Genomic DNA, 10,340 nt, shown 5'->3' with positions numbered 1-10,340 from the left:
GGGCGTGTTGGGGCGTGTGTGCGCGTCTGTGGGACGTGTGTGCGTGTGGGACGTGTGGGGCGTGCGTGTGCGTCTGTGGGAGTGTGGCTGCGCCTGGGACAGACTCCAGGGAGCCGTGGCCTGGGTTCCTCGTGGAAGGGGGCTGCGCTGGTGCTGGCCCGGGAGCCCGTCCTAGGCCGGGGCGGGCCCGGAGCTGCTCCTTTGCACCATGAATCCCGGGTGCCGCTGCATTGGAGCCCCTGCAGCTGCGCCTGAGAACTCTGGAGCCGAGGCCGGGCAGAGGGCGCCCCCTACAGGACCTGTTTCTCAGCTGTCACTTGCTGTAGCAGAGCCCCGCAGTTGGGGCTGCCGGCCTGGGCGGTGCTCGGAGAGTTCCTGACAGTCAGTGAGCAGTGACCAAATGCTGCCACCTTGTCCTCGGAGAGCCCTGGTCCAGAGGGCTCTGCTGGGCTTCCGAACTTGCCCGTCCTGCCGCAGGCCTGCTGACAACCCCACTCCCCAGGGTCCGGCAGTGCAGGCTGGGGCTTGTGAGCTGGGCGTGACTGCAGCCTTCCATGCACCGCTGGCCTGTTGCAGTGGGGGAGACACACAAGCCTGCGTCCCGTGCTGCCACATTGCGTCAGGTTGAGCAAAAGCCAAAACACTGCAGCAAAGACCGGGGCCTCCCGCCTGGCTGGGACCCCATTGTCGAGCTTCCCACTTCTCTGTGAACCGTCTCTGCAGTGAACTGTCTGTCGCAAGGGCTGCAGGGTGACCCCAGGCCCAGGCCCAGGAGCAGGGGGTTCTGAGTGCACTTGAGTTGTGGTAAGCTGCGTTTCCAGTGCAGCCGGAAGGAAAGGGGCAGAGGGGAATAGCAGAGCTTTTCCCCTTCCGCGAAGCTCCCGTGCCATTGCCGGTCTGCGGCCTGGCCGCCCTGGGAGCTCTCCCAAGGAGGGCAGCTGTGTCCTGAAGGGGGTTGTGCTGCAGGAGCCAGGAGCAAAAACCCCTTTAAATTCCATCCCCAGTGACCGTCCCACGAGAACGCGAGCGCTTGCACTGCAGCAAAGAGCTAGACCAGGGCAGCCCCTGCCCATCGCCAGCCACCACGGCTGCTCGGTCGGCTCCCCGCTGGGGTGAGTTGCTTCTCCCTGCTTGACCAAAGCCCCCCAAATGTGGTTTTCCCCTGAGGCTAACGCCCCGGGGGGCGGCATTGTTACCGAGGCAGTGGGCTGGGTGACTCAGGCACTGGCACCAGGAAGGTGCGATGGGCTTACTGAGGAAGGGATCGAAATGTTGCAGTGGGTGAAGAGGGACGAGGGCTACAGTGAGAGGCACGGGCAACGGGGCGCTACCATGGACGCTGCGCACCGCTGGCCATGGGCGTGGCAAGGTGGCAGGGGCTAGGAAGGCAGGGGAAGCTGGGGCAGGCCGGGGAGCGGGGGTGATGTCAGACTGGGGTGGGGCATGGCTGGATCCATCAGCACCACAGCTCCCAGCTCCAGCTGCCTGCTCCCAGCCTCGCCTTTCGGTGGGAAGGAAAGGCTGGGAGCAGCCTGGGGGCTGGGCCGCAGGGTCCCGCTCCTGCTGGCTGCCCAGCTCGGCTGAGGGTGCGCTGCTGCTGCAGGGGTGGGGCTCCCCACATCCTGGGGGGCTGGGTCCTCCGAGCAGCCTGCGGCTGTTACAGGGAACCCCAGGCAAGCAGGAAGGGCTGTGTATGGGGTGGCTAGCATGGAGGTGTGGGGAGAGACCAAAGGAGCCTGTGGGGAACGGGGGGCCACGGAGGGCCCTGCGCTGAATAGTGTTCCCGCGGGTGGGAAGGGAGCATTAGACCTGGCCAGTGCACACGGTGCTGGGGAGGGGGCATTGCCATGGGGGCCTTGCGTAGGCCTCACTCAGACCCCTGCCTCGGGGCACCGCTTTGGCCCCCAGAGCTGGTCTCTGGAGCGGCAGCAGGAGGCTTGTGCAGCGAGCGCTCACCCAGCTCTTACCCCAACGCTTCCCACTGCAGCCCAGGGAGGGGGCCCACTTCTCCTTCCTGGCTGGGCTCCCTGCACTAAGCCCTGGCCCTCTGCGGCTGGGGCCAGGACTGCCTGGATGGCAGAGGGCAGGGCACTTGGCTGCCAGCAGGCAGTGGAGGCTGCTGCAGAACGGCAGCAGAGAGTGGGAAGGGACATGGGGCTGGGTGGCAGATTGCTCTGCCCGTCTGTCCCAGCCCCCGGGCACGCGCGCTCACCCCTGGATGTGTGTAGATAAAGTTGCATATTTATTACGCTTGGTGTTAATTTTCTGAAGCTGCGTCCTGGCTGGCCTGCGGCAGGGAAGCAGCGCTGCCTCCTTTTCCGGCTGTCCTGGGGGGTGCAGGGCAGGAGTCCTCTCTTGGCTCTGGGGCTAGTCCATCCTGTGCGTTGAACACTATCCCTGCGCTGTGCCGTTCCCACCACCGCAGCCTCCCGGGCGAAGCATTAAAGACCGTGCGTGTGCGCTCAGTCGTCGTGTGTCCTTTAACAAGGGTGGGGGTGCATTGGGAGCTGGCAGTTACTCGGTCCCTGGGCTTCCGGGGGCTCAGGTGTTCTGGGGCCATGCAAAGCACTACACTGCCCCAGTCCAGCTCAGAGTGGCCGACCTGGCCCCCTAGGAAACCAGAGCAGCCATTGCATGTGCCCTTCAGCCCTGCCCCTCACACGGGGTGAGGTGCAGTCTTGTGCCAGCCCCGTACCCTCTGTGAGAAGGGGTCTCGGCATGGCTAGAATCCAGCCCCTGCTATTTCGGGCACGCCGGCTCCAGAACACCAGGCATTGCGCTTCCTGGGTCCAGTGCGGGCTGGGAGGTGGCAGAGCTGGGGTTAGGCACCATGGGCAGGCAGGCAGCCGGGGGGTCCAGTTCCAGCCATTCTCCCATGAGCCTTTGTGCTTTTCCCTGGTGCTAGGCCCAAGGAGCAGAAACTGGGGTGGGGCGGCTTGTAGGTAGTACCAGCTTGGCCTGTGATGCTGGGGGTCAGCCTGGCTCACCTGCTGTGGGGGAGAGCCCCTCACTGCTCTGCTCCCAGGTGCCAGCCTCAGGTGTGGTTTGACTTCTATACTTGGGGTGGGGGCAGCAGCACCAGCCAGGCCAACTGGGCCGTGCGTGTGGGGGGGAATTCCAGCCTGCCCAAGGCTTGCAGTGGGGGGGAGGGGCAATGCCAGCGTCCATGGCAAGAGGCTAGGGGTGAACGCATGGCGGCTGCTTCTCTCCAGTCTGCATGGGAGCCCGGGGCCAGGGCTCTGGGCTGAAGGACTAGGAAACGAGGCAGGCTGATAAAACGGCCGGGTCCTTTGGTAGAGTCTCCCCTTCCCTGGCTTCGTGGCAGCATGAGCCCCTTGCCAGGGCAGTGGCAGGGCAGCTGTGGTTGTGCTGGCCTGGGGGGCTTAATGGCTTCCTGGGAAAGCTCCCAGCCCTCATGTGAGGCCCCATCCCCCACCTGAAAATTGGGGTTTCAGCTCAACCCCTTTGTAACATGTTCCTCCATGCCGCAGAAAGCACCAAGTTTCCAGCCAAAAATGGGTCCCAGAGCCCTCCCGGCCATCGCTGGTGAGGGCAGGCAGGGAGAGACTGGCGTGCTAGGACCCGGGCCAGGCCTTGGAGAGCAAAGCCACAGGTGGGAGATGTCTGGGCCCTGGCCCCACCTCGGGTTGGGGTGCAGGGAGCCAGGGGGAGGGTCTTGGCCAGGGCTGCAGGCTGGAGCCCTGGGCTGAGGGGTAGCGTTCGGGTGCATTTGCTGCCCGCTGCTGGGGACGGAGCTGCCCCTTCACAGCCCCAAGGGAAGGTGTCTGTAGGCGCTCTGGGAATCGCTGTGTGGGTGCTGGGGCTGGCTGGGCTGCGCCTGCCCTGGAGTTCAGACTGCAGCTGGGCGCTTTGGGCTGTGAGATGTTTAGCTGCCGCCTGGCAGCACTTGTCCTGGTGAGGCAGGTTGCAGGAGAGCCCCAGGCCGGCCCTGCTGGGTCAAGGCTCTGGGCCTGGGACTCACCTGCTGTGGGACATGTTGGAGGAGGCTGGCTCCTGGTAGGAGCACCAGCCCTCTGCAGCAGTGCTGCCCCTCACCCCGCCCGACTGCTTCCATGCCAGCGAGGCCCCTCCCCACGCTCGCGCCGCCCTCGGCGGCTGTCGTGGTTTCACACCCCCTGGACTCATTTCCAGAAATGGATTTCCTCCCACAAGGGCTTATGTGTAAAAGCCTCAGCTGAGCGGGTTGGAGCTCACTCGTCGCCAGGGGGTTACTGAGAGCATGGATTAGCTGCTGCCTCGCTCTGCCGCTGGGCTGTGACCAGCTCCCGCGAGTGACCCCCGTACCCCGCCCGGTATGAGCTGGCTCTCTAGGGCTCGAGGATGGGGAGCTGGGCCCTGAAGGTGGCTGGGGTAAGTCCTGCTCACTCCGGGATGTTCCTCACTTGCTCTAGAGTGAAAGAGGAAGCACCCAGGGCTGGTGCAGACTTGCTCTGGGGAGCTGGGGGGAAGTAGGAGAGGCCAGGAGATCTGGCTGGGGGTGAGGGCCAGCTCTCTGCATTGGTTTGTTTGTTGCCTACAGGCCAAAATCTGGTTTCTCTGGCTGAGTTGCTGCTTGGGATTGTAGGGGTGAGGGACCCAGTCAGCGGACTCCTGATGCCCCCCATGAGCCCTTGGCAAGTTTACAGGAAAACAGCTGAATTCAGTGATGCAGGCATTGCTTTAGAGACCCAGGGGTTTTCCAGGAAAGTGGAGACGGGAGGAGAGAAAATGAAAGTGTGGGGGAGCCACCCACAGTTAACAATAATCGTACGTTCATTCATGCCAAGGGCCCTGGAGCTCTTTACAAACTAGGATCACTTCCCCAACCCTAAAATGCAGCCACCTTTGGGCTGCAATGTGACAGCATTTGAACAGTGCACAAGCACCCCGAGCCAGCCAGCAGAGAAAGCAATGCCTGCTGTACGGTGTCGGGCTGAACAAACTCTTGGCGGCAGGGGCCGTGTCTCCACCCCACAGCACCCAGCCCATCCTGCCCCGGCCGCTGAGTGCCATCACGGTTCACATGAGCAATAATGCGACGGTTGGAGCTATTGAGGTCACGGGGTGGGGTGTTTCGTGAGCAGCCCAGCTGCTGTTGTCAGAGTCCAGGGGCTGAGTCCCAAGTCCTGCGCTTACTGCCGAAGAAAGGGGGCTGTGCTGGGGGGCGCTGTCTGTCCTGGGCTCCTGGCAGAGTCCTGCATCCTGCTGCAGCCAGGGTTCACACTCGACGTGAACCAGCAGGCTGGCTCGGCAGGACGCTGGGGTTTAGTGCCTTACGTCCCTTGGCACCCTCACCAGGCGGCTGGGTGGCACCCTCACCAGGCGGCTGGACCACCACTGGCCCGCGGGCACGAGAGGCCCTCAAGTGTCCAACTCAAAGGTCACTTTAGAGCAAGCTTCGGCGGGGTGGGACCAGGGTCACCTGGTGCAGGGGGCTGTGCTCAGCCTGGCTTGGGTGCCATGTGTCTGTGGAGCCGGGGGGCCGCTCGGTGCTCACTTGCCTGGGGCTGGGGAGGGAAGCAGCTGGCTGCCTGAGTGTCGGAGCAGCCTAGGAACGTGGCTGGGGGCTGCTCACTTCCCAGGGCGCTTCTGACTCCAGCCTCTGCTTGGGCGATAGGGCCTGGGACCACCAGCGGCGTTTCCCGGCCTGGAGCCCCTCCCTGCTTGTTCCCGCAGCCAGCCCTCTGCGCACTGGGCCCACATTCGCTAGTGCTGGGGGTACAGAAAGGCAGTGACTTCAGCCCCTGCTACCAGCCTGGAAGGGCTGTTCTCGGGGCAGGATGCTCCAGGCCCCTTCCATGGGTGCTGCTCCCCACCTCCGCCCAGCCCTGCTCCAGCCCGGTTGCTTTCCTGCCTCCCTGCTGGGCCTGCTCCGGCAGCACCTGCCCAGCTCCCCTCTCCACAGCTCTGCCGCACGGGAACGGGGAGAAGAGCAGGCGCCCGTCTCTCTACCAGTCTCTGACAGACAGGTGGCTGACTAGACCCCAGCTTGGCTCATTCATAGGCACGTGCTGGCACCCTGTAGGGCAACGCACGGGCTGCTCTCGCCAGGACAAGGCCAGCTGCATCTGGCCGTAAATGCTCCATCATGCACCAGCTCAGCAGGGAGGCTGAGGAGAGAGGGTCCCCGTCCTCTCAGCCCTGAATCACAGAATCTCAGGGTTGGAAGGGACCTCAGGAGTCATCTAGTCCAATCCCCTGCTCAACGCAGGACCAACCCCAACTAAATCATCCCAGCCAGGGCTTTGTCAAGCCTGACCTTAAAAACCTCTAAGGAAGGAGATTCCACCACCTCCCTAGGTAACACATTCCAGTGCTTCACCACCCTCCTAGTGAAAAAGTTTTTCCTAAAATCCAACCTAAACCTCCCCCACTGCAACTTGAGACCATTGCTCCTTGTTCTGTCATCTGGTACCACTGAGAACATCCGAGCTCCATCCTCTTTGGAACGCCCCTTCAGGTAGTTGAAGGCTGCTATCAAACTGGAGGGCAGAGCGGGGGGCACTCGGCCGGGAGGGGCGTGGGGGGCCTTGGGCTGCCACTGCCTGCATTGGGGTGAGAGCTCAGGCTGGGGCTCTCTGCTGGAAATTCACTTGAGCAGCACCTTGGGGTGACGGAGTGTGGAGTGCGAGGGGGTGACAAGGGCTGAGGGGAGGGACCGTGCAGCCACGGGGGGGCAGGCGTGAGCCTGTGGCGGCGAGGGAGTGTGGCCATGGCATGTGGCGTGGGGCTCCCGGTGTGTGAGATGGATGCAGCTGGCTGGGGCAGCTGGCCCGGGCCCGGCCCCATCCCTCACCGAGCGGGCACATGGCACGTTCCCCAGCGGGGAAACACGAAGGCAGTGGGAGCTGCCTGGGGGAAGATCACACCTCGACTCAGCAAGGCACCACTGACTCAGCGAGGGGGGTGGGAGGAGGGGCCCAGGCCTCCTTCCAAGGCTTCCGGCGCCAGCCACGATCTGATCATGGAGCTATGCAAATGGGTGAGTTCATGGGCAGGTTCCAGCACAGCTGTGACAGATTTAAGAGAAAATGATGCAGCTCTTTAATCGGGGCTATCTTCACCGGGAACTCCACCCACGGGCCAGAATCTCCTGGAATCCGCACCCACGTGGCGGGGCCGGCAGGGGCCAGCCTGGCCCAGCAGCCCCTTTGGGGAGTGGCCAAGGGCCTTTCTGGGGATAAGGGCATCCCCTGCCATGGCATGGGGCTGGGGGGCCAGGCTCAGGGAGCTGGGGCAGCACGGTGGAGCTGGCTCGTATGGGGGTGTTGCCATCTGTAGGGCCCGGGCTCCACTGCGCCAGGCACTGTACATGCAGCACCAAGCCTCTGCCCTGACGCGCTCGCACTGAGGGCTTGGTGACAGTCAGCTCTTGGGGGGGGGGGGTTGCACGTAGCCCCCAGCACGACAGGCCCTGAGCCGCAGAGTGGCCCCTGGGCACTAACCACTGAGCAGTACCAGGCCCTGGTGCCCCGCGGAGGGGCCAGCCCAGCCCAGTGGCCGTGTCGCTGCGGGGCTGTCGGGGTGTGGTGCTCCCCGCTTCAGCCTGGCCCGGCGGCTCCGGAGCTGGCTGTGCAGTGCTGACCTACTTGGGCGGCACGTACTCGCTGCGATACCATCAGAGGCGAGGGGGAGCTGGGCCCGGCTTCCTCTAAGGGAGGAAATCACCTCAGCACCAAGGCAGAGATTACACAGGAGACTGACATTAACCCTCTGCGGCCCAGCCCGCCCCAGCGCAGCCTCCTCCCCCGGCTGTGGTCTCAGCGTAACCCAGCAGAGCAGCTCTGGGGCAGGGGCTGGGTCCAGTGGGGCAGGGAAAGGCGAGGCAAGGAGCCCCGAGTGCCCCAGCCCGTGGGCACAGCGGGTGACACAATCATGTCCCATGGGAGGCCCTGGGCTCTCCCTGCTGCCAGCCCTGAAGGCAAGCGGCAAGGCCGCCGGGGTGACCGTGGAAGTGGCCGTGTGGAGGGGGCTGGCCCGCCCTACGCTATCCCGCAATGCCAGGCACACGTGTGGGCTGGCGCTGTCACTCCCGCTCAGTGTCCCATGCCAGCCATTGAGCTCAGAGCTGCAGAGGCCCCCTTTCCCCAAAGCGGCCCCCATACCTCACCCGCCCAGGGGGGACAGGGAAATCGCTGGCAGCACGAGACCCCCCCAGGTCCCTCTGCAGCCCCTGAGCTGAACAGCCGGGAGCAGCCCCAGTGGCTCAGGGAGGTGGAGCTGCGTCAGCGAGGAGATGGTGCCGTGGGGGGACAGTCAGTGCCAGCGGGTCAGGGCCCTGGGGAGAGGCAAAGCCTGCCCCTGGTGGGGCACTTAGTGCTGCTGGGGCAGGACCTGACCATGATGCTACCCAGGGCAGCAGCACACACATCCCCGCCCTGTCCCGGGGGGGTGAGGGGGGCCAAGGCGGGGCTTTGCTTGTGGCTGCGTGGCGCACACTGGGCATAGGTGAGAGCAGCCTGGAAGCCCCAGAAGCTGCCCATGGTGCCACAGGGATGGGGGCCTGGGCACCATCCTGCATGGCACCACATTGCTCATGAAAGAACATAAGAACGGCCAGACTGGGTCAGGCCAAGGGTCCATCTACCCAGTATCCTGTCGTCCGACAGTGGCCAATGGCAGGTGCCCCAGAGGGAATGAACAGAACAGGTGATCATCAAGTGATCCATCCCGTCGCCCATTCCCAGCTTCTGGCAAACAGAGGCTAGGGACACCATCCCTGCCCATCCTGGCTAACAGCCATTGATGGACCTGTCCTCCATGAACTTCTCTAGTTCTCATTTTAAAGCAGAGCCATGGGGCCTGGTTCACACTCGCTGAGGCTGTCTCAGGAGTGCCCCGCGCAGTGTGGCTGGCGCTGGCCGGTTGCTCCAGGTCTGGGTAGAGCAGGGTGGCCGGGAAGTAAAGTAGCAGCCAGAGACGCCCAGCTCAGACTGGCTGGGGGCCAGGTTCATGCTGCTGAGGTGCTGAGCTCAGCCCAGGGGCCCTGGTGCACCTCCCCTGAGCTGGGGCTGCAGGGCCCTGCTTTGTGCCGGCCTGACGGGGACCACCACCTGCTCTCTCCTGGGCTTGCCCTACACCTGGGGTGGGCTGGGCCCTGGGCCTGCGCTGGGGTATCCCCGGGCTCTCGCAGTGGCTCTGTGGCAACAGTGGGCTGGCCCCCCTGGCGCTGACGAGCTGTGCGTTGGAGGGGATCCCTGAGCAGGCATGCCAGCTGCCCCTGCTCATGGTCATCACTTGGGCCTGCAGGCGGGGCGGCTGGCGCTGCAGGGGGCTGACTCCCACCCCGGGCGGGCGCCTGTACCCTGCCACGCCAGGGAGCCGGCTGCTGCCAGACCACACGCAGTCCTTCTTGGGATGGGACCCATGGGGCCTGCGCCGCTGCCGCCTGGCTCCCAGCGGAAAGCAGGCTGCTCGTGTCCTGGCCTGGCCGCTGCCAGCCCAGCCCTGCCTGTGCCCTCCCCTGCCCCGCTGCTCCATATCACACCCCCACGGAGGTGGGTCTGGTCCCACCCCGGTACTGAGTTCGGCTCTGTGGGGCAGCCATGGGGGAGCACTGGAGGCCCAGAAGGGCGGTAGCATCACGCCTGCCCGGCGTCTTCCTTGGAGCCATGGCAGTGGGGGGCGGGGCCCTGCCGACAGCCTGAGCACGCTAGCTGGGCTGGGAGCCCCACTTCCGCTCTGCTGAGCAGTCGGCTGCCACAAGCACTGTGCCCGCCGATTCCTAGGAAAGTGGTTAGCTCAGAGCCACTTACAGGAACAACTGCACCAGGCTGCTTATGCAACACTTTTCGGTGCCTTTTCAGTGTTAACCACACGCCTCGGTTCTCCTCCTTTACCAGAAGCAGTACCCATGGCAGGAGCCTGGCCTGAGGTCGCCCCTGCTTCCGGCCATGCACCTCCGCACCCAGTGTTCCCTGCAGTGGCGCCGTGAGCCAGAGGCCTCCAGAGGCTGCGCTGTGCAAATGCCACACACCCAGCGGCTGACACAGGCAGGGGAAAATACCCAGCAGGGGCTGGCAGGGGGTATTCCCAGGGGGAGGGGGCTGAGTGCTCCGGTGGGTTAGTCACGCAGTGCGCACCACAGCCGCCCTGCCGGGAAGGGCTCCGGGTAATGCTCCTCGGTGACAGCTTGGCTCCTAGTGGGGCTCTGCAGCCCTGGCCAGCCTGGCTCTGCCCGTGGCACTTGCAGGGGGGGAGGAGGGCGGGCAGCACTGCCTGAGAACATGTTCTGGGGCCGCTGCGTTGCTCATGCAGGTGCTGGCCCTGCAGTGTTGCCAACTTGGGTGATTTTAGTGCGAGCCTCATGGTATTTGGTGTGTTCTTAAAGCTCCAGCTCC

Source organism: Emys orbicularis, chromosome 22 (assembly GCF_028017835.1).
Source record: "Emys orbicularis isolate rEmyOrb1 chromosome 22, rEmyOrb1.hap1, whole genome shotgun sequence".
Lineage (NCBI taxonomy): Eukaryota > Metazoa > Chordata > Testudines > Emydidae > Emys > Emys orbicularis.
This window is presented reverse-complemented; position numbering follows the sequence as displayed.